Below are 13,887 nucleotides of genomic sequence, written 5' to 3'. Positions count from 1 at the left end.
ACTGCAGTGCCAGGGGGCAGTGTTGTCGGCGTACGGCCAGCCACGCTTTGCAAAGCGCTCCATGTAACAAGCAAAGCAGGCAGCACAGAGAGCAAATGGAGCTCGAGAAAGAAACTACGATTGGCTCGCGGCTGTCCCGTACCACTCGATTCGCTGAAACCTCGATCATAAAGTAATTTTAATCGGAGTATAGTGTAACAGCAGATAATTAATCTGAGTGCGTCAATAAACGTTTACTGTTACATCTGTGGAGCAGTAAGTTGTGCAGTTTTTGTATCGCGAAACGCACGGCGCCCGTTGCGTGATTTGTGGCTACCGCCGCAAATGGAACTTGGTGCAACGCTGCGGAAGCTCCGAGGACAGGACGAAAGGAACGTTTCATTACCTGCCACTGAATGCACGCTGTGTTGGAACATAACAGATTATTTGTGTAGTGTTTAGATTAGGCTGACACTCGTAAACGCCATCATGCGCTTACCAGTCGTAAATGCCATTACACGCTTAACTACATGCGCAGCCACGCCTTTGCTGTCGTTACGGTGCTTCTGCGCAGACATCGGTCGCCACCTGATGGTGAGACCTCCGGCCCTGTGTGCGACCTTCTGTCATACAGCCCTTCAACGCCATTTCTCGTACACCAACAAAGTGCCAAACTCTTCACTAGCCTTGCGCCTCACTACCCAGCAATGATCTGAGCGAGTCATTCGATAACGATTGTAGCTCAGGAAATGTGACGATACGTTTGGGCTATTACATGACGCACGTATATGATGTGTTCCACTAACGATGAAAAGTGCAATCACGAACTGTCTCTAATACTCGGCCAGTTGCCTTGACGTCAAGAATGGACCACACTAGGATACAGGGGGTTCACCATTAAAAAAATCGAAGACTGTGAGCAACACAAAACACAGGAAAAGCTCACTTACTGGAGTCTAGGAGTGTCGTCGATTTTCATCAGCTTCTGACGGCTAGAAAAAAAAAACCGCTCCCACAAAATAAACCCCTTTCACAGGCAGGCCACCCCTTTAATCTTTTTGTCATCCTGGTGTAACACAGAGGGCACGACAGTGTACCGCTGAAGATATTCTGTACGTGACAAACGACGCTTATAGAACGAAATTGTTTTCCCTTGCAATACCCGCGCATTACATTGTTGTTGTTGTTGTGGTCTTCAGTCCTGAGACTGGTTTGATGCAGCTCTCCATGCTACTCTATCCTGTGCAAGCTTTTTCATCTCCCAGTACCTACTGCAACCTACATCCTTCTGAATCTGCTTAGTGTATTCATCTCTTGGTCTCCCTCTACGATTTTTACCCTCCACGCTGCCCTCCAATACTAAATTGGTGATCCCTTGATGCCTCAGAACATGTCCTACCAACCGATCCCTTCTTCTGGTCAAGTTGTGCCACAAACTTCTCTTCGCCCCAATCCTATTCAATACTTCCTCATTAGTTATGTGATCTACCCATCTAATCTTCAGCATTCTTCTGTAGCACCACATTTCGAAAGCTTCTATTCTCTTCTTGTCCAAACTATTTATCGTCCATGTTTCACTTCCATACATGGCTACACTCCATACGAATACTTTCAGAAACGACTTCCTGACACTTAAATCAATACTGGATGTTAACAAATTCCTCTTCTTCAGAAACGCTTTCCTTGTTATTGCCAGCCTACATTTTATATCCTCTCTACTTCGACCATCATCAGTTATTTAGCTCCCCAAATAGCAAAACTCCTTTACTACTTTAAGTGTCTCATTTCCTAATCTAATTCCCTCAGCATCACCCGACTTAATTAGACTACATTCCATTATCCTTGTTTTGCTTTTGTTGATGTTCATCTTATATCCTCCTTTCAAGACACTGTCCATTCCATTCAACTGCTCTTCCAAGTCCTTTGCTGTCTCTGACAGAATTACAATGTCATCGGCGAACCTCAAAGTTTTTATTTCTTCTCCATGAATTTTAATACCTACTCCGAATTTTTCTTTTGTTTCCTTTACTGCTTGCTCAATATACAGATTGAACAACATCGGGGAGAGGCTACAACCCTGTCTCACTCCTTTCCCAACCACTGCTTCCCTTTCATGTCCCTCGACTCTTATAACTGCCATCTGGTTTCTGTACAAATTGTAAATAGCCTTTCGCTCCCTGTATTTTACCCCTGCCACCTTCAGAATTTGAAAGAGAGTATTCCAGTCAACATTGTCAAAAGCTTTCTCTAAGTCTACAAATGCTAGAAACGTAGGTTTGCCTTTCCTTAATCTTTCTTCTAAGATACATAAAAATGAATAATCAACTAACACCAAAAAGTACCTATAACTACAACCCCTGGACAGTTTCTTGGCTAGTCTTGCGGCAGTTTAGTGCTGTTAACACACGATATCCACCACAATGACGTTTATACTTTCTAGTTAATCACCAATAATTAACATCTCCAAATAATGTAACATCAAAAACCTCTCAGAAAGAGCATGGCAACACAATGTAGGTTGAAAACTCGTTATAGAGGTCAGCGATCATATCGGTACTTGCAATCTGTGTTCAGTTTGGATTGCATAATTTATTAAATCATTCTATACAATTAAAGAGTTTCGCCATCATCAGTTCTACACTACTATAAATCTTGACTTGATAAATTAAATTTATTGTTTTTATTTTTCAATTCTGACAGTGGACTTAGCCGTAATGCGTGAACTATATAAGTAAATTTGCAAGTTGCTATCTGCACTGAACATTGACTATAAATAGTGCAGCAATTTCTTAAAGCATCAGAGTATTATCAGTTTCTCATAAGAATAGTGATAAACGTTTGAAATCAGCCGAAGATCATGGAGCAATAATTGGTTCAAATATGATACATGTAGTGTACTATATTGTTATTATTGTAAGTACTATTGTTATTGTGATTATTGTTATAGTTATTGTTATTAAAGTCTTTTGTAGCATGTAAATAATAAGCACAGATTATATAAGAGATAAAAACGTTTAACTTGTAATAAATTTGTTTTAGGACTTCGCTGTGCCACTGTGAGACTGACATCGCCATCCCAACGCTCCCGATTGAATCGTTGATACCAAGGTATTTGCATCATACAACTGACTAATTATTTACTTCTCATTATGCTTTAAACTAAGGAGTTGGTTTTCAGCTGCGACTCCATTGTAGTTGCGTACTGACAGACAACTATCGGCAGCTGTAGCAACATTTATTTTCATTAAACCTTTCTGACTGTCCCACAAGTACACACCTCCCAGGAATATCTACATCTACATTTATACTCCGCAAGCCACCCAACGGTGTGTGGCGGAGGGCACTTTACGTGCCACTGTCATTACCTCCCTTTCCTGTTCCAGTCGCGTATGGTTCGCGGGAAGAACGACTGTCTGAAAGCCTCCGTGCGCGCTCTAATCTCTCTAATTTTACATTCGTAGCGTATCTCCGAAATAAGACTGTTTACGAAAAGCAATGGCCATGTTCAACCCTAGTACCGTGCTATATGAATACCTTCACAGGCTCAAATCAATCATGGCTAACGCTATAGTTAAGTGTTGTAACGGATTTCTGAATCTCTTCGCATGTGTCTACATAAAATTTTACCAAAACGTCACCCGTAACGTTTGGTAAGCTGTATAGGATGATACACTGACCAGGTTTAAAGAGAGGACCACTGACCGCCAAGTGTGATTTGCCTTTTGTTGGAAGTTGAAGTTTGATAATGGTTCAGATGCGAGGATGAGCGCGTATTTCACATTTCGTCGAAAACGCTAACGTCAGCTCTCAGAACAAAATAAATTCAAACTTTAAGACATCCAGCATGATAGCGGCGAGTACAGTGGGGTTACAAAGGTCAACGTACGTGACCTGATAAGTGCTGTTCCGTGTTAAGCACAACAATCGCTTCGTGAATTCGGGCTGTGCCATGGAAACAGTACACAGCATGTTCGACATATTAACTTACAGAAAACAGTGACGAGGTTTCTTATCTGATAACCGTATGGCTCTGAAACAGACAAAACCATCGATTTGTATTTTTATCGTCCAAGTGGCGGATCATATTTGCATCAGTTTGCATCAGTTGGAGCTGGTGCTGCATCGTATTCCAAACATGTCACCTGTTTAAACCACAGGAATTTGAAAATTTGTGGCAAGGTCTTATGGGACCAAACTGCTCAGGTCATCCGTCCCTAAGCATGCACACTACTTAATCTAACTTAAACTAACTTACGCTATGGACAACACACACACCCATGCCTGAGGGAGGACTCGAACCTCCGACGGGGAGAAACCGCACGGATCGTGACAAGGCGTCTAAAACCGGTCAGCTACCCAGCGCGGCTAAACCATAGCGGCACCACATCAAATCCTAAGAAAGACATCACAATTTTCAACTTATGCTTTCCAAATCGCCCAGGCCACGTACTTCCGGACACGAGTTCCATCTTCAAAGCCAACAAGTTTTCCGTCCTTCAGAAAATTCTAAGTGTTACCGGAGTTGTTTTGGTACAACATGTATAGGTTCAAATGCCAGTCATAGTGTCATGGTATAGTTTAAATGTCTTGTACGGTCCGTGTATCGCATGCAAAAGCACTTTTTCTAAAATCACCGTCTTCAACACCTTCACTTACATTATACAGGGTGATTCAAAAAGAAAGACCACATTTCAGTTGTTTGTTACAAAAAAACTATAAAGGATAGAAACACATCGCGATTTCACTGGCTAGAGGAAGATTCAAAGTTCTTACATAGCTGCGCTCTTGTTTGTTCTAGCAACTTGCGACTATATCACTAGAGAAATCGTTTAGTTTGCTGGAATTTGAGCGAAGTCAGTCTGTTGTTAAAGAAGAAAGTGCTTTCCACTGTCGATTCAGCTGCCTCTGCATAAGCAGATTTATGACTGGCGCACAAAATTCTTGGAAGTTGGTTGCATACGGAAAGGAAAGATCACTGGTCTGCCACGCACTTCTGATGAAAATGTCGAGCGTATCCGAGATGCGTTCACACGGAGGCCTCGGAATTCGACAAGACGAGCAGGCCAGGAACTTCAACTTCGTTAAATAATGATGTGGCGTGTTCTAAATCGAAACCTGCATATGAAGCAACACCTGTATATGAAGCCTTACAAGTTGCAGTTACTACAGCAATTGCGTCCTGCTGACCATAACAGAAGGCACGAATTTTGCATTTTAAATCTCCAGGATAAGGAATAGGACACTTTTTCCTAACGACTCATCTTTTCGGACGATCGACGTTTCATCTATCGGGTAAAGTAAACCGCTATAATTTAAGAATTTGGGGGTCACAAAGTCCTGGCGTCCTCGTCGAACATGGAAGAAGCACACTGGAACTCAATGTATTTTGCGCCATTTCTGTTCACAAAGTTTATGAGCCTTTCCTATTGCGGAGGAAACTGACAGGACTGTCATACCCGGATTTGCTACAAAATTGGTTGTTTCCTCAACTTCACGAAGATTCCAATGATTTCATCTTTATGCACGACGACGCCCCGAGTCATTTTCGCTTTGAGGTGCGGCGTTATCTTAACAATAACACCCCACAACTCTGGATTCGAAGAAGTGGCAACAAGATCTTGTTCATTGTTCTTGGTCTCCCAGGTCACAACTTGCGATTTTTTTATTGCGGTGGGGTGGAGGGGTACATAGAAGACAGAGTCTTTGTGATGTCTATGACAGCTACTCTTCAAGAGCTGAGAAATCGAACTATTTAAGCTGTCGGTGCAGTAAACAGGGACCTGTTGGTCTGTGCGTGGAGTGAAACGGGCTACAGTTTCGATGTTTCTCGAGCAACGCAAGGCGCTCATGTTGAGTGTGTGGTACAGTGCGTGCGCGAAGATAAAACTTCCAGAGCCATGTGCAGTGTGTTCCACCCTTCATAGTTCGTCTATCATAAACAACTGAAATCTGTTCTTTCTTTTTGAATCACCCTGTATGCTAATACTCTTATTTTGTGTACTGAACAAGGTTCGGACATACGCCCATTTTCAACAGTCGTCGTGGACAGAAAATAAAAGTGTGGCGTCTGCATTAGCTGAGTTTCATCATCTCATGCACCGATGAAGCAAAACTTTATGATCACCTGCTTAATAGCATGTTGTTGCACAATTTGGACTGTAATGCCGAAGAGATACTGCTTGACATACATCGACAAGTCCCTAGTGGGTTTCCGGAAGTATGTGACAACACTTGTCTGCGCTTAGGTCACGCAATGTCCGTAAATCAAGGGGCGGTGATTAGTGGGGAAGAATCTGGCACCCAATAGCGTCCTTCATGTTTTCCAGCGGGTTCAGATCAGGCGAATTTGGTGACCAAGAAATCAACCGGGGTCCAGTATCATGCTCCCCTGACTATTGCAGCACGATTTTACCCTTGCGAGAAGGACAGTTACCCTGCTGAAAGTTGCCACCGCCCTCAGGGAAGACATCAAGCTCGCGGGGATGCAGATGGCCGTCCACAATTTTCATGGAGACCACAGTCCAACACAGCATACTACTGCTCGCACCGGCCTATGTCCGTGACGTGATGCATGTTACAAGCAGCTGGTCATCTGGGTTTCGGCGTCTCCGGATACGATTATCGACCTGGTGTAACTAGAAATGTGATTCATTTGATCAAGCGACACGTTTCCATTGATCCACGGAATAATCTCGTTTGATCCACTGCCCACTGCAATCGTAATTGACTGTGACGTTGGCTCAAAACAGAAACACGTAGGGCTCATCTGGAGCGGATCTCCGTCTTGAGCAATATGCGTTGAACGTTGTGCTCCGATACTCCAATGTCTGCACAACACTACTCTGTCGTTAGATCCACTATAGACCGCCGCCTATCCTACCCCAGCCTCCGACATCAACTCACTGTGACAAGGCGTGGAGGTTCAACCCCCTCTCTTCGCGTATTGACCGTCCTTCATCCACTCTCCGTAGATGCTACGACAGTAGCATGCAAATGGCAGAAACGCCAAACTTTGTAAGCGCCAAGTCTCATATGTGTCAGGAAAAACGAAACCAATGCATTCTTTTTGTACATGACTTATTTGTATCTAAAATGTTGAGAAGGTGTTCTGATACTACAGAATTATGCTGCTCACCCCATAGCTGCAGAAGATAATGAGTTAGAAGGAAAATTATTTATTAAGAACATTCTAAGCGTCTTACAAGGAAACTGACTAGTCTTAAGCGCCAATAAGAAAGCTTTCGTTCCAAGTGCCACAATACTTAGGCACAACGATTTATTAGTGATGATGTAAGTATGGAAATACAGCATTAATTTTCAAGTACGAGCGTCACTCCAAAAGAAATGCACACTATTTTTGTAAAAATACAGTTTTCATTCTGCATGTGTGAAAGTTTTACAGTGTGTAGATACATCCCTCCCGCTTGCTTCAAACTTAGTTCAACCCGTTCCCGTGAGTGGCGCCGTCACAGCATGTCTTCAAGATGGCTGCTACACTTGACGTTCATCAGAAGCAACGTGCTGTCATAGAATTCCTGTGCTGTGAAAACGAGACAGTGGGAAACATTCACAAGAGGTTGAAAAAGGTGTATGGAGATGCTGCTGTCGATGGCAGTACAGTTAGTCGGTGGGCGAGCAGGTTACGTGATGAAAGTGGGCACTGCAATATTGAGGATTGTCCTCGCAGCGGCAGGCCTCGTACTGCACGCACTCCAGACAATGTGCAGAGAGTTGAATTGGCGGCTGCTGACGGACGCATCACAGTGAACGAATTCTCACGCTACGTTGGGATAGGGGAAGGAAGTGTTTGCAGAATACTGAAAGTGTTGGCGTTAAAAAAGGTTTGAGCCAGGTGGGTTCCCAGGATGTTGACAGTGGCTCACAAAGAAACAAGAAAATCGGTATGCCGCGAACTTTTGGAACAGTACGAGAATGGTGGAGATGAATTTCTTGGAAGAATTGTGACAGGTGATGAAACATGGCTCCATCATTTTTCACCAGAGACGAAGAGGCAATCAATGGAGTGGCATCATGCAAATTCACCCAAGGAAAAAAATTCAAAACCACACCTTCTGCTGGAAAAGTTATGGCTACGGTGGTTTTCGATTCTGAAAGACTCTTGCTTGTGGACATCATGCCAAGTGGAACCACCATAAATTCTGATGCATATGTGACGACACTGTAGAAACTTCAAGCTCGACTGAGTCGTGTTCCACCACATCGGCAAAAGCAGGATGTTTTGCTGTTGCACGACAATGCACCGCCACATGTCAGTCAAAAAACCATGGAAGCGATCACAAAACTCGGATGGACAACACTGAAACACCAGCCTTACAGTCCTGACCTGGCTCCATGTGACTATCATCTCTTTGGGAAACTGAAAGACTCTCTTCATGGAACAAGGTTTGAAGATGATGACTTCCTTGTGCACGCTGCCAAACAATGGCTCCAACAGGTTGGTCCAGAATTTTACCGTGCGGGTATACAGGCGCTGGTTCCAAGATGAAATAAGGCAGTTGAGAGGGATGGAAATGATGTGGAGAAATGAAAATATTGTTCCTAAAGAATGTATCTACGCACTGTAAAACTTTCAGACATTTAGAATAAAAGCTGGATTTAAAAAAAAATAGTGTGCATGACCCTCGTACTAAAAATGTAGTCAACAAAAACCATTTCCCACATCATTTACAGGAGAAGAACGAAATTAAGTTCGAGGAAAAAAGCCTCTTAGTACTGATTTCTTATTGTTACACAACAGCGTTCTTCGGATCAGACTTGCAAACTTTACTGTAGAACTCCCTATGCTGTTGACGGAGAAATGGCAAAATCGTCAATAAGTCTTTTCTTTCGCAACTGGCAAACATGGCTGTTCTTTTCGCGTTTGAATACATTGACATTTTTCCATTCTTCTGTTTCAGAGTAAGATTTTTTAATGGCTCTTCGAGATAAATGAGTATGAGACATTTTGATCATACTGTCTTTGGGGATCTTAGACGCGTGCATTGATAACAATATTTCAGCAACATTTTTAATATCAAAGAAGTCAGTTGTATGCATTGGAATTACATGGAATGGACTCGTAACTTTTGCTAACTCAACAATCGTCTGTAAACCTTGCGGAACGAAAAATTTAACGCGTTGGACTTGGAACTCCAGAGGGAAGCAATGCTTGACACAAAGATCATGAGTATCTAGTAATTAATGAATGTTTGAAACATTTTCTCTGTGATTTTGGCAGTTGCAACAACTCTAATGAAGTGCAGCCGAATACCGAGAACACAACTGCACTGAAAATGCATTTTGAGAAAAATGACACTTAAAAACGTTTGACATTGGCATTCGTCGTATATACGAGGAGTACTGAAAATCTGCGTACGTCCGAAACATGTTCGGTACGGAAAATAAAAGTGCATACTGCGGCTGAAGGCGGTAAAGACAGATTTCCTTGAACATTAACGCATGGTTACCTACGCAACTGTGCCGCCACCTAATAAAGTGAGCGCCACGTAAGGTTGACAGCGAAGCGAGGTGCAGCGCGAGAGTAGGTTTCATCACTTCCGTAACGTCACTTCTGCGGTGACGTCGCTTCTCCCGAGGCGTCACTGCCGCTGTGTTTAGCTTTCACTGAAAATTCTGTCACACCCGGCGTGCCCGAGAAGCGTCAGCGTTAGTGTAGGCAGTGACCGCATTCTCTGCCATCCGGTGACATTTTAGACGATGGCCTTCTGATGTAACCGCAAGATTGGGAAGTTACGAATAAAATTGTGGTACTTCACATCTGAAAAATATCTATGTTTTACAGAGATTTTTTCTATAGCATGCATTTATGGCAAGTATGTCCTAAGAAAATTGTATATCAACCTTTCGGTGAACGCAAAATTTACTACACATAAAAAGAAATAAAGGCAGCCACGCTGTTTACGGGGTTCGTTTGGAAGTTTGTGTGTGTGTGTGTGTGTGTGTGTGTGTGTGTGTGTGTGAGTGTGTGTGTCGAGGCTTTCCAGTTATCGCAATTGCTAGCAGCGAGAAGATAAATAGAATCCAGGAGCAATTAATGTTCTGTTTACCTATTGATGGCAGTGTAAGTCTACAAAATCTCATTCCAGAGCGCTACAGTTATAGCTCCAGTTCTCGTACCACTTATCGTTTATGGCTAATATCACAATCCGTTGCATTACTGTACCGCACTTTCAAGTAAGTGTTATCCATCAAAAATGCAATATTCGTTGGTATTTTTACTAAACTGCTCTCAGTGCTCACAACAGTTAAAAAGTTTTCCAGGACAGTTCATACGAGTAGTTTTAATTATGGTGCGTACACGGCGTATTCGGAATACGTAGGTGATTTGGGTGTACATGATGCGAAATTTAGTACACGGAGCTGGCACGTCTACCAACAGTAATGGCTCTAACCCGGCTAGGCATCTAGGCGACATCATACAGTACCAGTAAACTACTCCAAGGGTGCGTTGTTTTCTTTTACATAGGTGCGTGGGACACGCTCTGTTCAGTGTTACAGTAATAGTATACTAGCGTAATTGAGTGCTAGATGTTGGGCTGTAGAAAACCCTTTGACGACGGAGATCATCCAGCCTAAGATGTTGGTATGAAAATCTTCCTTTAATTTTACATGTGCTCCTGCAAAAAATGTTGACATGTTCGAAACAAACTCCTAAACAGACACATTCTGCTTTTGGATCAGATATGGGAGAGCCGAAAGCTAATGGTAACAAAACAAAACTAAAGGTGTACATCATCATTCAGCTCAGCACTACTTGCTACACATGCTGAGGAAGTATATCTAAGGAGCCTGCAACTATATGCATGAAAGAATCTCGTTGCAGGAAATTTTGGTTAACACCTCGTAAATTGCTTTGCAGACACGTTCTTTGCTGACGAGGTGGGAAAGCGAATAAAGATGGGTATAAACATACAGTATCCCCTAGAAAATATCCAGACACGAGTCAGTGGATATTAATATGGGGTGTGCCCACTCTTCACGTTTATCAGGACTTGAACTCTGCAGGAGGCACTTTCATTATCATGTCTGAATGTCTGTGGAGGGATCAGCCCATTTTTCCTGAAAAGCTGAAACCAGAGAAGGTCAACATTTTGTTGATAGGAAACCAGCAACTTTTTTTAAGTACCTGAAAGCGTTTATTAACAGTTCTGTCACCACTTGAATTATTTACATCAGGCGACTAGTTTTGAATCTTAGAGATTCATTTTCAAGCCTGTTCTACAGAGACTGCACAGACAGTGCTTGATCTTAATAATAAACATAAAACGTGGCAACACATGCTTTATAAATGTTTGCAGAATGAATGCCACAATCCACACATGTCTCTTACCAGGTCAACTTGTGACTTGTTAAGAGGCGTGTGTGGATTGCGGCCTGATATAAATACTGAAACTGGTGACAGAATCGTTAATAAACTCTTTAAGGAAGAGAAGGTAGTGATGATGGATGCTAGGGTCCGTAGCAAAGACGACATTGTAACGTATGTCATCTGGGTTTAAGTCGGAACTGTGGGTGGACCAGTCTATTTGAAGAACGTTATTGTCCAAAACCCATTGCCTCACATACGTTGTTCTGTAACAGGCTGCACTGTCATGCTGATACAATCATTGTATCAGAACTATTCCTCTACGGTAAGCAGTACACAATGCTGTAAAATGTGTTCACATAATTCCGCTCTTAAGAGTTTTCTTGAGCACAATGAGGGGACCACACGGTAAACACGAAAAACTCCCTCATACCGTAACAGCACCTCCTACGTACTTCATTGTTAGCCCTACACATGTTGGCAGGTTACGTTCTCAAGCGTTCGCCAAACCCAAATCGTTCCATCGGATTGCCTGAGGTTATAACATGACTGATCACACACACTACCAATTCGTTACCCAGTATCCAATGGCGTCTCTCTTTACACCGCCTCAAAAGTTCCTTAGCACTGACCACAGAAATGCGTGGCTTATGAGGAGATGCTCGACCGTTGTACCCTCTTGTTTTTAAGTCCCTACGCACGGTCATTATGCTTGTTTCAACTGTGGTTGTCCCTTGGTGTTTCCACTTCGCAATCACATCACCAACAACTGTCTTGAACAGCCTCAGGTGAATTGAAATATCCCTGAAGGATTTTCTACTAAGATGTCATCCAATGAGTAGTCCAAGATCTAAGCCACTGAGCTTTGGGGACCATTTTGCTGTTACTGTTTCTCTACTGACAACACACTACATTCCGTGTCCTTTTACACTGAGGTGAGAAAAGTCGCCGGATAAGTCCTGATATCGTGTCGGACCTCCTTGTGACCGGCGTAGTGCAGCAACTGGACGTGGCGTGGACTCAACAAGTCATCGGAAGTTCCCTGCAGAGACATTGAGCCATGCTGCTTCTACAGACGTCCATGATGGCGAAAGTCTCTCCGGTGCAGGATTTTGTGCACGAACTGAAGTCTCGATTATGTTCCATAAATGTTCGAAGGGATTCATGTCGGGCAATCTAGGTGGCCAAAAATTATGTCCCGCTGACATGGCGCATCGTCGTCCATAAGAATTCCATCGTTGTTTGGGAACATGAAGCCCATGAATGGTTGCAAATGGTCTCTAAGTAGGCGAACAGATCAGATAACACAGTCTATTCCATGTAAACACAGCACACACCTTCATGGACCCACCACCAGTTTGCACAGTGCCTTGTTGACAACTAGGGACCATTAGTTCGTAGGGTCTGCACCGTACTCGGAGACTACGATGAGCTCTTACCAACTGAACTCGGGACTCATCTGACAAGGCCACGGTTTTTGAGTCAACTAGGCTGCAACCGATATTGTCACTAGATCAGGAGAGGCGGTGCAGGCGATATGAGCCGTTAGCAAAAGTACTCGCGTTCATCGTCTGTCGCCATAACCAAAAATGTTTCAAATGGCTCTGAGCACTATGGGACTTAACTTCTGAGGTCATCAGTCCCCTACAACTTAAAACTACTTAAACCTAACTAACCTAAGGACATCACACACATCCATGCCCGAGCCAGGATTCGAACCTGCGACCGTAGCGGTCGTGCGGTACCCGACTGAAGTGCCTAGAACCGCTCGGCCACAGAGGCCGGCTTGCCATAACCCATTAACGCCAAATTTCGCCGCAATGTCCTAACGGATACGATCCTCGAACGTCCAACATTGATTTATGCGGCCATTTCACGCAGTGTTGCTTGTCTATTAGCACTGACAGCTCTACGCAAACGCCGCTGCTGCCGGTCGTTAAGTGAAGGCCGTCGGCCAGTGCAGTTTTCGTGGCGGGAGGTACGCCTGGAATTTGGTATTCTTGGCCCACTCGTGACATTGTGGATCTTGGAATATCGAATTCACTTGCGATTTCCGAAATGGAATGTCCCATGCGTCTAGCTCCAACTACGAGTCCGTCCTCAAAGTCTGTTAATTCCCTTCGTGCGGCCATAATCATGTCGAAAACAAAGATGTGAATCGCTTGAGTACAAATGATAGCTGTGGCAGTTCACTGCCCTTTTATACCTTGTGTACGCTATGCTGTCTCCGACTTCAGGCCACGAATGGCCTACCGGGACCATCCGACCGCCGTGTCATCCTCAGTGGAGGATGCCGATAGGAGGGGCGTGGGGTCAGCACACCGCTCTCCTGGTCGTTGTGATGGTATTCTCGACCGAAGCCGCTACTGTTTCGGTCGAGTAGCTCCTTAATTGGCATCACGAGGCTGAGTGCACCCCAAAAAATGGCAACAGCGCATGGCGGCCTGGATGGTCACCCATCCAAGTGCCCACCACGCCCGACAGCGCTTAACTTCGGTGATCTCACGGGAACCGGTGTATCCACTAGAGATGGGCAAACTCGTTCATCCTTGGGAACTAGTTCACTGCTGATCGTTTTGTTT

At 43.8% G+C, this 13,887-nt stretch overlaps 1 protein-coding gene across 1 annotated transcript in view; it reads left to right on the top strand.

Annotated features, from left to right (window-relative positions):
• The window catches only part of LOC124777273, a 208,420-nt gene that overhangs the window by 74,014 nt on the left and 120,519 nt on the right, over positions 1-13,887 (top strand). Inside the window, exon 2 of the mRNA XM_047252607.1 lies at positions 3,019-3,087. The gene's annotated coding sequence lies outside the window, so the exon portion shown is untranslated. The remainder of the gene's footprint in view (positions 1-3,018; positions 3,088-13,887) is intronic.

The sequence above is a fragment of the Schistocerca piceifrons genome, chromosome 2 (assembly GCF_021461385.2).
Source record: "Schistocerca piceifrons isolate TAMUIC-IGC-003096 chromosome 2, iqSchPice1.1, whole genome shotgun sequence".
Classification (NCBI taxonomy): domain Eukaryota; kingdom Metazoa; phylum Arthropoda; class Insecta; order Orthoptera; family Acrididae; genus Schistocerca; species Schistocerca piceifrons.
The sequence above is the reverse complement of the archived record's forward strand: the minus strand, read 5'-3'. Positions and strand labels throughout refer to the sequence as shown.